The sequence below is a fragment of the Grammomys surdaster genome, unplaced genomic scaffold, assembly GCF_004785775.1.
Source record: "Grammomys surdaster isolate TR1022 unplaced genomic scaffold, NIH_TR_1.0 126051, whole genome shotgun sequence".
Lineage (NCBI taxonomy): Eukaryota > Metazoa > Chordata > Mammalia > Rodentia > Muridae > Grammomys > Grammomys surdaster.
This window is the reverse complement of record NW_021620862.1, coordinates 1,169,549-1,183,256: the sequence shown is the minus strand read 5'-3', so window position 1 is coordinate 1,183,256 and position 13,708 is coordinate 1,169,549. Positions and strand designations below refer to the sequence as shown.

Genomic DNA, 13,708 nt, shown 5'->3' with positions numbered 1-13,708 from the left:
CGTGTGTGTTATAATTTATAAGATATTTAATACATATATATTTATATTATATATTCAATTTAATACATATAATTATACATATATAAAATATATTATATTTAAGATATATAGAGATTGATAGAGATATGGAGGGCATGCATGTGACACTGGCTGTACTAAGTACTGTAATAATAATGACTTCTGACTTGGTAGGAAGTATACCATGCTGGTCATTCATATAGAAAGTTTTTTCTGTAGACTCTTGATGACTTTCCTTTGTTAGTTTTTATGTCTTGTCTCTGACATCCTTTAGGTCAATGGTTCTTCAATAGATATGCATGTTGTTAAATAACCTGAAAATTTTTTAGAAAATTCAGTGTCCAGGTTGCCCTTCAGAACTTGATGGAACTATCATTTTTATGGGTGACATTTCATTTCATTTCATTAGTGTTCGGCAAAATCTGAGAACTCTTTCTGTAAGCATATGCTTTTAAAGGGGATGCCAATGCTATCTCATTCAGCATATTCTCCATTAGTCACATTATGTAATAAGAGTGAGCACGTATAGCACAGTGGTCAAGCCTTTCCTAGCATCCAAATGCATACCACAGTTAGTGGCTTCAACCAACCAACCCACAAATTTCAATAGCTTCCCACAGCCTAATACAATGGCAGTTTATTTAGTATTCAGGTCAAATCCCGTGTGGTTATTCCTGGTTGGCAGGTGGGGTTTGAATACAAACTCTCTGTTTTATGTTGCTAATTCTCATATTTTTCTTCCTGAACAATTATTGTAGTAGTCAGCATTTTCAGAGAAATAGAATAGTTCAGTATTCCTGTAGTGCACAAAGTGTGTGTGTGTGGAGAGAGGGGGGGGGGGGAAGGAAGGAAGAAAGGAAGAAAAGAAGAGGGAGGAAGGAAGGGAGGGAAGAAGAAAGGAAGGAAGGAAGGAAGGAAGGAAGGAAGGAAGGAAGGAAGGAAGGAAGCAAAAGAGAAAGAAAGAATTATTTGGAAAACCTCATGAACATTCTTTGCCTGGAAACCCACCCCACACATTGTTATTTGTTTGGTCTCTAGTGAATTTTGTATTATTTTGTTTTGTTTTTCTTTTTATTGTAATGGGGAAAATATTGTCAGGCAAATGTACTCAGTGATGAGTTCTGTGCCTTTAATATTTCAAGGAGAATGTACTGGGTTAGAGTTACTTCTTTGGGGCAGGAGTTGCTTCCTTTAAAACACTTATTCACAGAATTAATTCTAGAGTTGCAAATTTGTTTGGATATGTATATAAATATCACATGGTCTTTAAAAATGAGCAGAAGAGCAGAATGAAGCTGACTACCCAGCAGTTAGGTGATAAGATACAGATGACTGACTGCCTAAGCATGGTTCTTATTTACAGTGGAGTTGGAGATTAACCAGTATGCAAGGAGTTGAATTTAAAGGCTTCCATGCTGTCTCACAGATCAGATAAAGGGGATATGAACTGTCATATAAACAGCAATTTCATGTCTAGGTGATTTTTATGATGAAGCCTAAAGCAAGCGTCCTTTGACCTTCTTTGGAATCATGCCTCAAATTTGTGGTTTGGAGATTTAACTAAATTAAGAATAAAATACGAAGCATTTTCTTTCACAATTTAATTTGTTATATTCACTAAGGTTTTTAAGTAGGGGCATATGGCAAATTAAGGGGTATAGTAGGTGAAGGGCTAGCAAAAGACAAAGAATATGAGAAATTATATTAAAGGGTCACAGCATTAGGAAGGTTGAGAAGCATGGGAGTAAGGTCTAAAGTCCCTGAGGCTAATGTTGACTGATTAAGAAACTCAAGGCAGGAATATAACTAACCACACCAGTACATCCTCCACATCTCCTTCCTAACGCTGTGACCCTTTCATACAAGTCCTCACATTCTGGTGACTCCAACCATAAAATTATTTCATTGCTCCCTCATAACTCTAATTTTGCTACTATTATGAATTGTAACATAAATATCTGATATTCAGGATGTCTGATATCTGACGCTTGCAGGTGGAGAACTACTGCCTTCCTAGTCCTTCCAGGTGATCCTGATCTAGGCTCAATTTACAACAATTACTTCAAGAAAGTTTGGTGCTCCTGTGTTAAAAGCTTAGTTACCCCAACCTATGCTCCTGTAGGGAAGTGAGATTGGGGCTGGTGGAAAGAGGGGAAGTTGATGGGATGTGCCCTTTAAAGGGGATGTGACCCTGGCCCTCTCCTGTCGCTTCCCTTTCTGCCTACAACATAAACTTATGCCTTCTTCCATGTGATCCCACTGTGTCATACGATGTAGCCATAGACCCAAGCAACAAGGATAGGTCACCCTGGTCTAAAGTCTTTTCTTCCTCTGAAGGTAGGCATTGTTACAGCAACAGAAATATGGCCAACATAGATTACTATGATGATAGTTCAGACTCTGGGCATTTGGAAATTGCCTGAAAGTATAGCCTGTTGTGGAGAGCTGGTCATTGCCATTTTGCTGTTAGCTTCTTGTGCCAAGTTTAAAATGATCTCCAAAGACCTGGTCTGATTTGGGTCTGGGTTGAGCCAAAGCTAGCTATTTTAGACTTAAGGCATGAGTGGTTAGATCAATAACTGGTGCCAGTCATGTGATTGCTCAGCCCTTTAGGTTTAATTGAAACCTTTGTTTTTGCAGAGAAACATCTGAAAAAGTAAAAATGAAAGTTTCAAAAGTACCTGTGAGTGGCCTTTTTCTGGCACTATGTTTTTTCCATTTCTGTGGAGACTCTTGTTACCCCTGTTACAGGCCCTTTGGAGTCATTTGGGATTTAATTGGAGGGAAGGGTGCTGGCAGAGGGAACTTGTATGACAAGGTCACAATGGCCATCTCTCTTTGAACCTTACATCATGGATTGTTCAGAATGCACAGTTTTAAGTGACCTAAACTCTACTTGGCTGCTGGGCTACTGCAAAGAAAATCCCACCCCTTAACAGCAGGCATTTATTTTCGCACCATCTCAGAGGCAGGAAGCCCGTGATCAACAAGCTGGAATGTGCCTTTTTTGTGGTGAGGGCTGCCTGCTTGTTTTATCCCTGTCCTCGCATGGCCTTTCCTTCTGCCTGTGGAAAACTGAAGACTGCTCAAGCTCTCTGGAGTGTCTCCTTATTAGGCCATCAGTCTTGTGGGACCAGAGCTCTGCCCTCTGACTTCGTTATTCTTAATTACTCTCTTAGAGCCTTTCCTGCAACTAGAGCCACCTGGGGGTACAGGTAGGGATTCTGGGGTCACAAATATTCATTCTGCAATTCCACCTCAGTGAAATGTCTCACGGGCAATTGAGAGTAATTACACTGTCAAATAATAACTGAATGCTGAGCAGTAGCCATCAGGATTGATGGATTCAGGTTGAAACAGAGTCATCAGGTTTCACTCTTTCTTCAAAGATGAGCACAGGTGTCCTTGGGGACAAGAAGCATTGGATCCCTGGAACTAGAGTTGCAAGAGCAACCCTATATGGGTACTGGGAACCAAAGTTAGGTCCTCTGCAAGAGCAGTGCATTCTCTTAATCACTAAGCATCTCGTCAGCCCCCCACCCTTGTTATCATTTTCAAGGATGACTAGATGGCCACATCAGTTTTAAGCACCTATTCTACCATCTGCCTCTATGAAAATGTTACCTTAGAAATGATTTAATCTGAATTCCCAGGATCTCGTCTCTTTATGTTTGGGCCACGTGTTCCTTCTGGAATCAGTTACCTTGATCAGAAGCCAGCAATGTAGACTTGGGCTTTGTGGCTACACAGTGAAGTTTGTACATGTCAGACAAGATGAACAGAGTATCAACCTAGAATAAGGACATGATACATTCTGTGTGTCCTTAACTGGGAGGACTGTTCTCAGAAGACTCTTCATCCTCCAAATATGATTGTCAATGAGATGTCACTTTCTAGTTGGTGGGAACATGTTTCTAAAAGCAACTGGTTTAAAAGTGATATGAGCATCATATATAAACTTGATTATTGAAAACAATTTAAAATGGTAATCCCTTACCAAATTATGTATTTTTTGAATTTATGAGATTAAACTGGATTTTGCTTTCTCCTTTTTCTTCTTTTGCTGTTTGCTAAAGTTCTTACTCTTCACATGAGGTGCACCGTAGCATTGCTTGTTTAATGAATAAAGTTCTTCACTATTCCATTCTGAATCCCAATCTCTGTATTTGTAGACATTGACTTTTTCTTTCCCAGCAAATTTATATAGAGATGAAGGTTAGATCTTCTCTGAGTTCTGTTTCTCTTACGTTGGCTTCCCTGAGCTTAGCTTCATAAATCACATGACAATTTAGCCTTGAAAATAAGTGGACATCAACTTGAGTGATTTTAACAGTCTTTCATTTGGAGGGTCTACATTTTCTAGAAGAGATCTAAAAACTTGTCTATCAGATGAGATGTAGGACGTTTGAGCCTTGTATGGTTAACATCTAAGAAAGATGTGATGTGTATTACAGCTGATTAATTTACATTTATTATAGGAGGGGGTCACCAAGATAAGCATACTCTTATAAATCATACTGTGAGAGCTGAATATTCTGAGCATTGTTTGTAAAAAGTTTAGCTCTAACACAAAACTCAGTAATCTTCAAGAGAAGTTAAAAGATTCTAAAATTTTACAACCAATAACCCAATTAATATGGCTATATAAAATGCAGTTATTTTGATCAAAGCAGGTCAAAATTACTGGTCAGAAGCAAGAAAAGCTAAAGTAAAATGAATTAGAGACACACGAAATCTTTCTGTTGGAACTAGCAGACAAGTGGTCTAAACTGGCTATCAGACATGCATAGAGTGTCCTCAAGAAGACAAATAAATGGGTAGAGAAATTGGGAATTTCAAGAAAATAAGAAAAATGTTTTAAAAATATTTTAAATAAATGGAGATAAAAGTAAGAAAAAACATAATAGCTAAAATTTTAGATACTTTACTTCATGAAAATTATGTATTCAGAAGAATGAACCTTTAGAATTTCCACCATATCAAAGTGACTAATATTTGAGATATATTTTGATTTGAGCATTATGTAATACATATTTCAAAAAGTTACATGGTGGCTTGCCAACACGTGCAACTTTTATACTTTCATGTGTGAGTCAAAAATATTTTGTCAGGAATACATATTGCAATTATTACTGCAACAAAAGTCTAGCACAAAAAGGAATACCTATGGGCTAGGAATGCAGTTCAGATGTCACAGCGTTGGCCTAAAATGTATCAAGCCATGGATTTGATCTCCAGACAGATGTAATGGTACACATCTGCAATCACAGTGCTTTGGAGATGGAGGGAGAATCACAAGTTCAAGCTCACCCTCAGCTACAATAGCAAGTGTGAAGCTAGTACTGGACATATGAGACTCCGTCTCAACAATAACAAAATAAAGCAGACAAATGAAAAGGATACCTGAAGATGCAAACATGATGCCGACTGATGCTGAGGAGGAGGTGGGATGCTGAATAGTTCTGACAAGGCATGTGCTTATGGCCAACTCTCTTGTTCTCTCTGTTTCTATGAGTACTGTCAGCCTGATTCAGCCAGGACTAAAGATTATTTGCATTCAGAATTTGCTCTGATTTGTATGCAATAAGCATCAGGCAACAATTGGAGCAGCATGCATTTCAGATGCTTCGATGATGCCGAGTCTCATACTCAAGAAGGAGCTTGTAAACAAGACATTATCTGTCAATGGGTCCTCAGCCTTTGGAAACATTTTAATAGATAAATGATAAAAACACCCCAGATATGTTCTGAATCAGCACCATCTTTGCATAGTCCAAAGCATTTGTTTGAAAGTTATGCTCAGGTGCATCTATCTCACCAACAGGCTGGTGACAATTGAGGATACTTGTCAAGTCAAACAGCAGCAGTAGCCACAGTGCAAAAGCCACCAACTCACAGATGATCCCATTTTTTTTGGTGACAAATTTTCATGAGCTTCGGAAAAACAGTGAGAATCACTTCCTAGAGTCGTAGACAGCAGTGTTGATGATGCAGGACATGCCTAGTTTGTGTCACATAGAGCTGTCCTGTGACAGCTCTTTCTCGTGTTTCAGGGTGGGTCATTTGTCAAGACAACATATAGCCAGGACAGCACTGATGAGCAAGAAACTATGAGCAAACTGGAGACACTTGCAGATTCTTGCAAACAAGGTGTGAGTGATAAAATTCTGCTTTAGCCATCTCCCTGATAACCAGGAGTATGCTTCCTGGAGTCTTGCTTTTCCTTATTCTTCTCATGTAGATGCATCCTGGTTAGGCAATGCAGTAGTATGCTCTGTATGCTATGTAATTAATGCATGGTATGTATGTATGTATGTATGTATGTATGTATGTACTTTATGCATGCTATGTATGCACATATGTATGTATATATGCTTTGCACTCATGCAGGTCAATGCAAACTGAGGACACAGTGTGTCATGTTCTGATACCTCTGATGCTCCGAGCTCCTCTCCTACTGGCACACGCTGTCTGCTCTGCCCGTTTTACTCCTGGAGGCATGAGCCCACCATTTTTCTCACTTCCCACTTCTCTAAAAAGTCATCCAGGCGGCTTCCCTCAGGCTTTATTTTGCCCACATCAGAGAACATGAAAACCGTAGTTGCATCTGATATGATGAGTGCAAGATGGCATACTTTCTGGTTTGTTCTGTTTTTTTTTTTTTTTATGGTCTTGTTCACTATTCTTGAGCAGTAGCTAAGGCCATATTAATATTTTAGACACTCATATCATATAAGCTCATTTTTTATACCCATGAACCCTCATTTCTTCATCCATTGAATGTGGCTGCCCATGATGTGCTTCATGAGCCGTTGAAGAATCTATGAGTGAATAATGCATTTATACAAGCGAGTGGTACTTAGCTATAATCTCAACCCAGGAGGTGGAGGTTGGAGAATCATGAGCTTGAGATCAGCCTAGATTACACAGCAAGACTCTGTGCCAAACAAAATAAATTGAAACAAAACAAATCTAAACAAGCAACATTTATTTATTTATTTATTTATTTGTTTGTTTATTTATTTATTTGTTTGTTTGTTTATTCACTTTACTTCCTGGTTACCGCCCCCTCTTGGTCACCTCCTCTCACAGTCCTTCCCTCCATTCACCCTCTCCTTTTCCTCTGACCAGGTGGGAGCCACCCTGGGTACCCTGGCACATTATTTCTTTGCAGGGCTAGGTGGATCCTCTCCTACTGAGGCCAGACAAGCCAGTCCAGCTAGAAGAACATATCCCATGGACAGGCAACAGCTTTTGAGATCACCCCACTCCAGTTGTTTGGGACCCATGAAGATTAAGCTGCACATGTGGGGAGAAGCCTAAGTCCAGCCTGGCAACTCATATTTTAAATGATTAGAATGACACTCAGGATAGTATAAATGCTCAACTAATGTTTGCTGTTTTCACCATCACGATCATGACTATTGTGATATACTGGGGCTACAGATGGTGAGAGAGGACCCCAAGTCTTGATTGTCATAATGGTAGATTACAACTGCCCATTCCTTTCCCTTGAGTTTTGTTTCCATTTTGAGAGTAGGTTGGGTTACTAAATATCTTGTTAAACATTCATTGTGTTACATGACCTCTAGTCCCTCTAGAGTTTGTATTACTGTATTCAGGAAAGCATGTCACCTGTGAGCTGCAGCCTATCATTGTTCAGTGTCAGGGTAGACAGTTGCTTGAATATGGATGCCCACAGTAGACATTTTAACGTTTAGGTTGGTACTACCTGAATAATTTATTCCAGAGAAAGATAGAGACTCAGTACCAACAAGTTCCCAAAAATTCACCACTAACCAACCTGCCCTCCCCAATCCCCAAAGAAGAGAGAGATTCTGTGTGTGGAGATACCATTGACAAGGTCTCTCTTGGCCAACAGTGACCTCTGTATATCTTTTCAGCATCAGATAAGAGCTTAAAACGAGCAAGGATTCTCTTGACCCCAGCCATTCTGGATGCTAGTCTCAGTTTTTAATCTCTAAAGGTTTTTATCTGTTGTTCACCAGTCCACACAGGCAGATTCAAAAGAACATGAAATAACTCCATTACTCAGGGGTCTGAAGCAGGAATACCCCAACTTCAAGGTCTGCTTGTGAAGGCAGTTTAAGCAACAACTCAAATGTAAAAAGTAACAATGCCCTGACTCGCCCTCCCCCCGCCCCGCCCCCCAAGCTGCAGCTCAGTGGTAGAGTGCTTATCTAGAATGTATAGCGAAGGAAATGCTTGGTTCTCCAACAGTTTTTGCTAAGGTTAGAAACCTTGTTTCTGATTTTGTGGTACTACCTTTTTTGTTATGGTGGAGGTAACTGCAGGACAGAGGTGACTAGAAAGGCTGAGAAGTTAAATTAGACAAACTCTGGGAGGTGCCTCTTGTCAATGGACTGAGGATTCTGAGGCTGAGACAAGAGGAGAGCCCCTCTGGTGGGTGGAACACACACGGCATAACTGTATGGCATGTTGAGTTGGGCTTATTTTGCCATTTTCTTTTCCAGTTAGAATCCTAGTTACGTTCTACAGTATCTCCTGAAACATGGGAACCTCAATTCCCTCCTGGTCTTGCATCCCTGTGACTGAGTCAGATTTGGACATGGATGTGAGGTACAAGGCATGGGACTGAAGCCAAACCAGAAGGATTGCATCATCTACCCAGTGAAAGGATTTCTATTTTTTTAAGTGAAAAAAAAAATCAGAAGAATTTCGACTGTCTTCAAAACAAGGAACTCAAATGTTAAGCCAGTGTTCCTTACCCTACCTCCAGTGGCAGTAGCTCAGTGAACTTTCCATTTGGATGTTGTCTATGAATGGCTGCTTCTGAATGTGTCCAAGGTCTTTAGGAATAAAGAATTTAAAAAAAATCCGTAACATTTTCAACTGGAAATAACAATTTCTTCTTTGGTTCTTTGGTTAATGAACCATTTTGAGCAAGCCATCCTAACTCCCCTTGATATTACCTTTTTAATTTCATTCTCAGTGGTTGCCACAGCCTGCGTAGATCTTATCTGTTCACACATTGGTCTGTTCTGTATTGCCTTCGGCTATTGATATGCAGCTCAAAGACAGGAAGTTATCTTGTCTGTCTCACACTTCAGTGCTTTGAAGATGTAGGTGCTTAGTAAATATTCACTGACTGAATAATCAGACTTGGTAGTTGTTTCAAGGACATCTGTGTGTAATATATATACATACATATATATATATATGTATATGTATATATATATATATGTCTTATAAGCATATATTTATATTTTATATTTATTTGAAAGTATATGTGTATGTCTGTGTGGGAGTAGGTATATGTGTGAATGAAGGTACCAATGGATTCCAGAAACAGACATTATATCCCCTGGATATGGAGTTACAGGCAGTTATGAACTGCTGAACATAGGTTCTATAAACTAAACTCTGGTCTTCTGATCTTAACTGTTGAACGTTATCTGAAAGGAGGGAAGGGAAACTTAATTGAGAAAATACCTCCATAAGATTTGGCTATAATGCATTTTCTTAATTAGTTATTGACAAAGGAGGATCCAGCCTATTGTGGGATGGTGGCCCTGGATTCTATAAGAAAGCAGGCTGAACCATGGGAAGCAAGCCAGTAAGTAGTACTTCTTTATGGCTTTTGCACCAGCTTCTGCCACCAGGTTCCTGCTGTCTTTGAGTTCTTGCCATCATTACTTTCAATGGTGAACAATGATACAGAAGTGTAAGCTAAATTGACCCTTCTCTCCCCAACTTGGTTTTTGGTCATGGTGTTTCCTCGCAGAGATAGAAACCCTAGAAGAGTAGGTGAAAAAGAGAGTGGCAAGGAATGAGGTGGGAGACACAAGATGGTAGTTCCATGAAGCATGCCTTTGGAAGACAGGGTAAGAAGTTTCTCATAACTGACAATGATGGGAAGCGAGCAAGCACCCACCGAGAAAGGGGGAGACTCTAGCATGCGAAGCAAGAGTATACCCACAGTGACCTACATACTTTCACTAGGTCCCACCTCCTAAAGTTCTCACCACCATCAAATAATGACATCCTCTGGGAACCAATCTTTCAGTGTAGGTAGTTTTGGTACATTTGGTACATCATAACAATATTCAAATGTGGATTTTTGACACAAAGTATTTAAAGTCATCCAATAGAGTACTTCATCTCTGATACCCTAATTATATCATCTAGGTCATGGCTCGCTCTTTTTTGGTACCCAACAAAAGAAAGAAAGAAAGAAAGAAAGAAAGAAAGAAAGAAAGAAAGAAAGGAAGGAAGGAAGGAAGGAAGGAAGGAAGGAAGAAAGAAAGAAAGAAAGAAAGAAAGAAAGAAAGAAAGAAAGAAAGAAAAGCAAAAAACAAACAAAAAGCCCCCCAGCCCATTCAAAGCATTAGTGGGAACTCTGGCGTTTGCAATCATTACCATTGCTTTTAAGTATTCATTTTGTTTCTGCATGGGAACAGGAAGAGAATAAACAAAGCAGCAGTTGAGAAAATACTCTCTTCCCTTTCGTTGATACATCTAGTTGATTTTTAAAGAGAGCACTCTACATTAGAGTCTTTTGTTTGCTAAATGTTTTTGTTCTAAATTGGTAGACATCACAGTTATTAACTTTATATAGAGAAGGTAAAACACACTACAGTTGTTTGATTTTTTTTTTATGAAGTGACTCCTTTATTCACTAAAAAGATTATACATTACTCATGCACTATTTGTGATAAATTCATGATAGGTTTTTGAAAAATTGGAGAACCACACACACTTACACTCATCTCTGTAGCCAGCAGGATAAAATAATACTCAAGACTACCAGGAAGAAGTTTATTCTCTTTGGCAAATTTTTCTCCAACTTCTGGGATTCTTTTTTGTAGAATCTTTTATTACCTTTTTGGTGTGTGTGTTTTAGCTCTGTTTTTTATGCTGCTTCTAAAGCACATCTGTTTCTAGCCCTCCTTCGATTCCATGATTGTCTGAGTATTTTATATCATCTTAGGCTATTTGGACAATTTTATCTCCTTAGGTTCTAGTATAATAAAAGAGAAAACTCCCCATATATTGACTTTAGATAATACTTATCATTGACTCTATTTATTGTTGGTTATTTGGAGGGCAGTGAAGACTCCTCTTCAGATTGATACCTTGGAATTGTTTTAGGAAGGTAGTTGTTGATGGTTTCCAATGACCTTATTTATCTAGAGCACATGTGCTGTGTCCTTTTGTTTCCTACAACCAAACTTCAAAGAATTATCAGTTCCCTGAGGATTAATATTATTTTTATTTTGCCACCATTGTGTTTTTATTGCTTCTAGATACATTATCCAGGACTAAATGGATAGATAGAAATGAGGGAATATATAAGTATGTATAGATATCTATTCAGTATAAACATAAATAAGTAAATAAATACATTTATTTATTCATTTGAAAATAAACAGAATTGTGAATGTTAGGCCACTGTTCAGTTATCACCCTGAATTGGAGGAGATAGGGTTCTTGACTTTAAGCCACAGTCTTACTTTGATTGACATAAGCAGAAAAGTATCTATGGAAAGAATTTTGTAGACAACTTCTTCGGTTCACAGAATCCGAGGGAGAGGAAAGTACTTGAGCAGTCTTGTAAACAGGAACCAAAGTGCTTCTTATAGCCAAGGAAGCCAGAAATCCTGGTGACCTCTTTTGGGAGAAGAGCTATTCAGGGTGGAAGGATATCCTGATTTTGGTAGAGCAGTATCACCTGTCAAAGATAATCTTCCAGGCTGTAGTCAACGGCCAAGTGGTTAGAGACAGCAGTTAAGGATGAGCCCTTCTGGGGTTCAAAGAAATCAACGGAATCTCTTTGTTACAGTAAATTTGTCTTTGCCTCAGTGGTGAGCTTCTTTTAGACTACTAAATCCTGCCTCTGATGTCATGTTGTAGTCGTCTGTGTTTGGAAGTTTCACAGGAGCGGCAACACAAATGTGCTTTTTATTGTACTGATAATTATAATATGATCTGCAAATACATTTTTCAATGAGCCTTATTATGCCTGTATATACTATCTACCTTTATTCACTGACAGATTGTAGTGCAAGTCACACAAGTAGGTGCATTTGGGTGTGTGCACACACAGATGTGGGCACATTTGTGATATATCTAGTGTGTATGAGGTCGGCAAGTGTGTCTTTGCAGGCTTAAAAGTGTGGACTTATTCTCAGTCCCCTAAAAGTTTGCAGCATTCTGAGGAAGAAATGTGTAAAAAACTAACTCCACAAATTGTTTAGCAAAACATATAAAAATTGACGTTGGAATTGCAGAGTGCTGGATTGGTATCCTGGCTTTCATGGAGTGGTAAAGACCCAAGATGAATCACTTAGTCAGAACTTGCCCATAAATCTCCAAAATATAACGTTGCCATGGGGATTATATTAACAAGGAGGGAATGAATCATAGTGTGTATGCCTGTTAGAATGCTTGACACAGACTGGTTTTAGTTTTTAGGTTCTTATTTATGTACGTTTTTAGAGTTGTTGGCTCATAAGTGAAGAAATAATTTATTCTGGTTGTGAGGACCAGAGGAGGAATTTAAACTTCAGTGAAGGATGCACCACTTTAGTGATTATACAAGAGACAGAGAGTCAGACGGGAAAGACTGGATTGATAGACTTGGAGATGCAGAGAGTGCTGATAAGGGAACTGGGTAATTTGTCTGCAGTTATGTTGTGAACTCTGGAAAGGAGTCTATTGTGAAGGCTCATAAGTTTCTTTCTCATGCTGCACCCCACGTAGGACCAGCAACATAGGGTCAGTCACCATCTGGTAAATTCACAGTAGTGCTAGAATGAACAAGATTTGACAATTATTCCAGGGAAATCTGACCACCTCAAGATTTGTTACATGGGTGACTGGAAGATATAAACAAATTAGGAAGTACTGTGTAGGGAGAAGGCTTTGGCTGGAAAGATGAGCTCCTCTTTGAGTGGGTTGAATCAGGCTGTTGACAAGATGGGATGAAACTGAAAGTGGGGGTGGGGCACTGAATGAGAATGTGTGAAGTGAGGAGAGCTGGAGTCCTGATGGCATCTTAGGAAATGCCTGCACTGAGGCAACTGTCAGGAAGTAGACTACGTTGGATGGAGTTCAACAAGGTTCAGAGTCATGGAAGCCAAAGAGAGGAGGCTGTAGAAACAGCCAGCATCCACGGTGGCTTGCAGTATTATCACCACATTCTGCTCTTATGTGTAAATGTAGGTGTGCTGCCTTAATTTTCATACATCAGGGTCAGTCTAACCTAGAGGGTGAGAGAAAGCCAAGAAATGAGTCCATGTTAGAAGCAGAAGTGGAATCTGGATTGTCTTACCACATGGTTTGTTCACTTGAACAATTTTTTAATTCATTGAGTGAAGGGGAAACCGATGTGGATGTCGGTTACGTGGGTAGGTGAGTTCAGTTTGTGAAAGCCCATTGAGGTGTGCACAGAATCATTTTTATGCTCATGTGAATCAGTGAGAAGTTTCAAATTCAAAGAAAATGAGCAAGAGTAGAATGCCTTATGGAACGAGTGGAAAGCAGAATTAAGGCAACTCCCTAGAAGGGAGGAGCGGAGTGTTGAACTAACGCCTCAGGGCTGGGGAGATGGGTCAGCAATTAAACGCTTGCTTGGGCGGGGGACTGTTCAGGCACACATAATTTACATGAATTCTGGGTAGGTGTTGGCACCAGCCTGTAATTCAGG

General features: G+C 39.3%; 1 protein-coding gene across 6 annotated transcripts in view; it reads left to right on the top strand.

Moving 5' to 3' along the window:
* Positions 1–13,708, top strand: part of Rgs7 (regulator of G protein signaling 7) — a 397,879-nt gene that overhangs the window by 123,938 nt on the left and 260,233 nt on the right. The window lies entirely within an intron of this gene.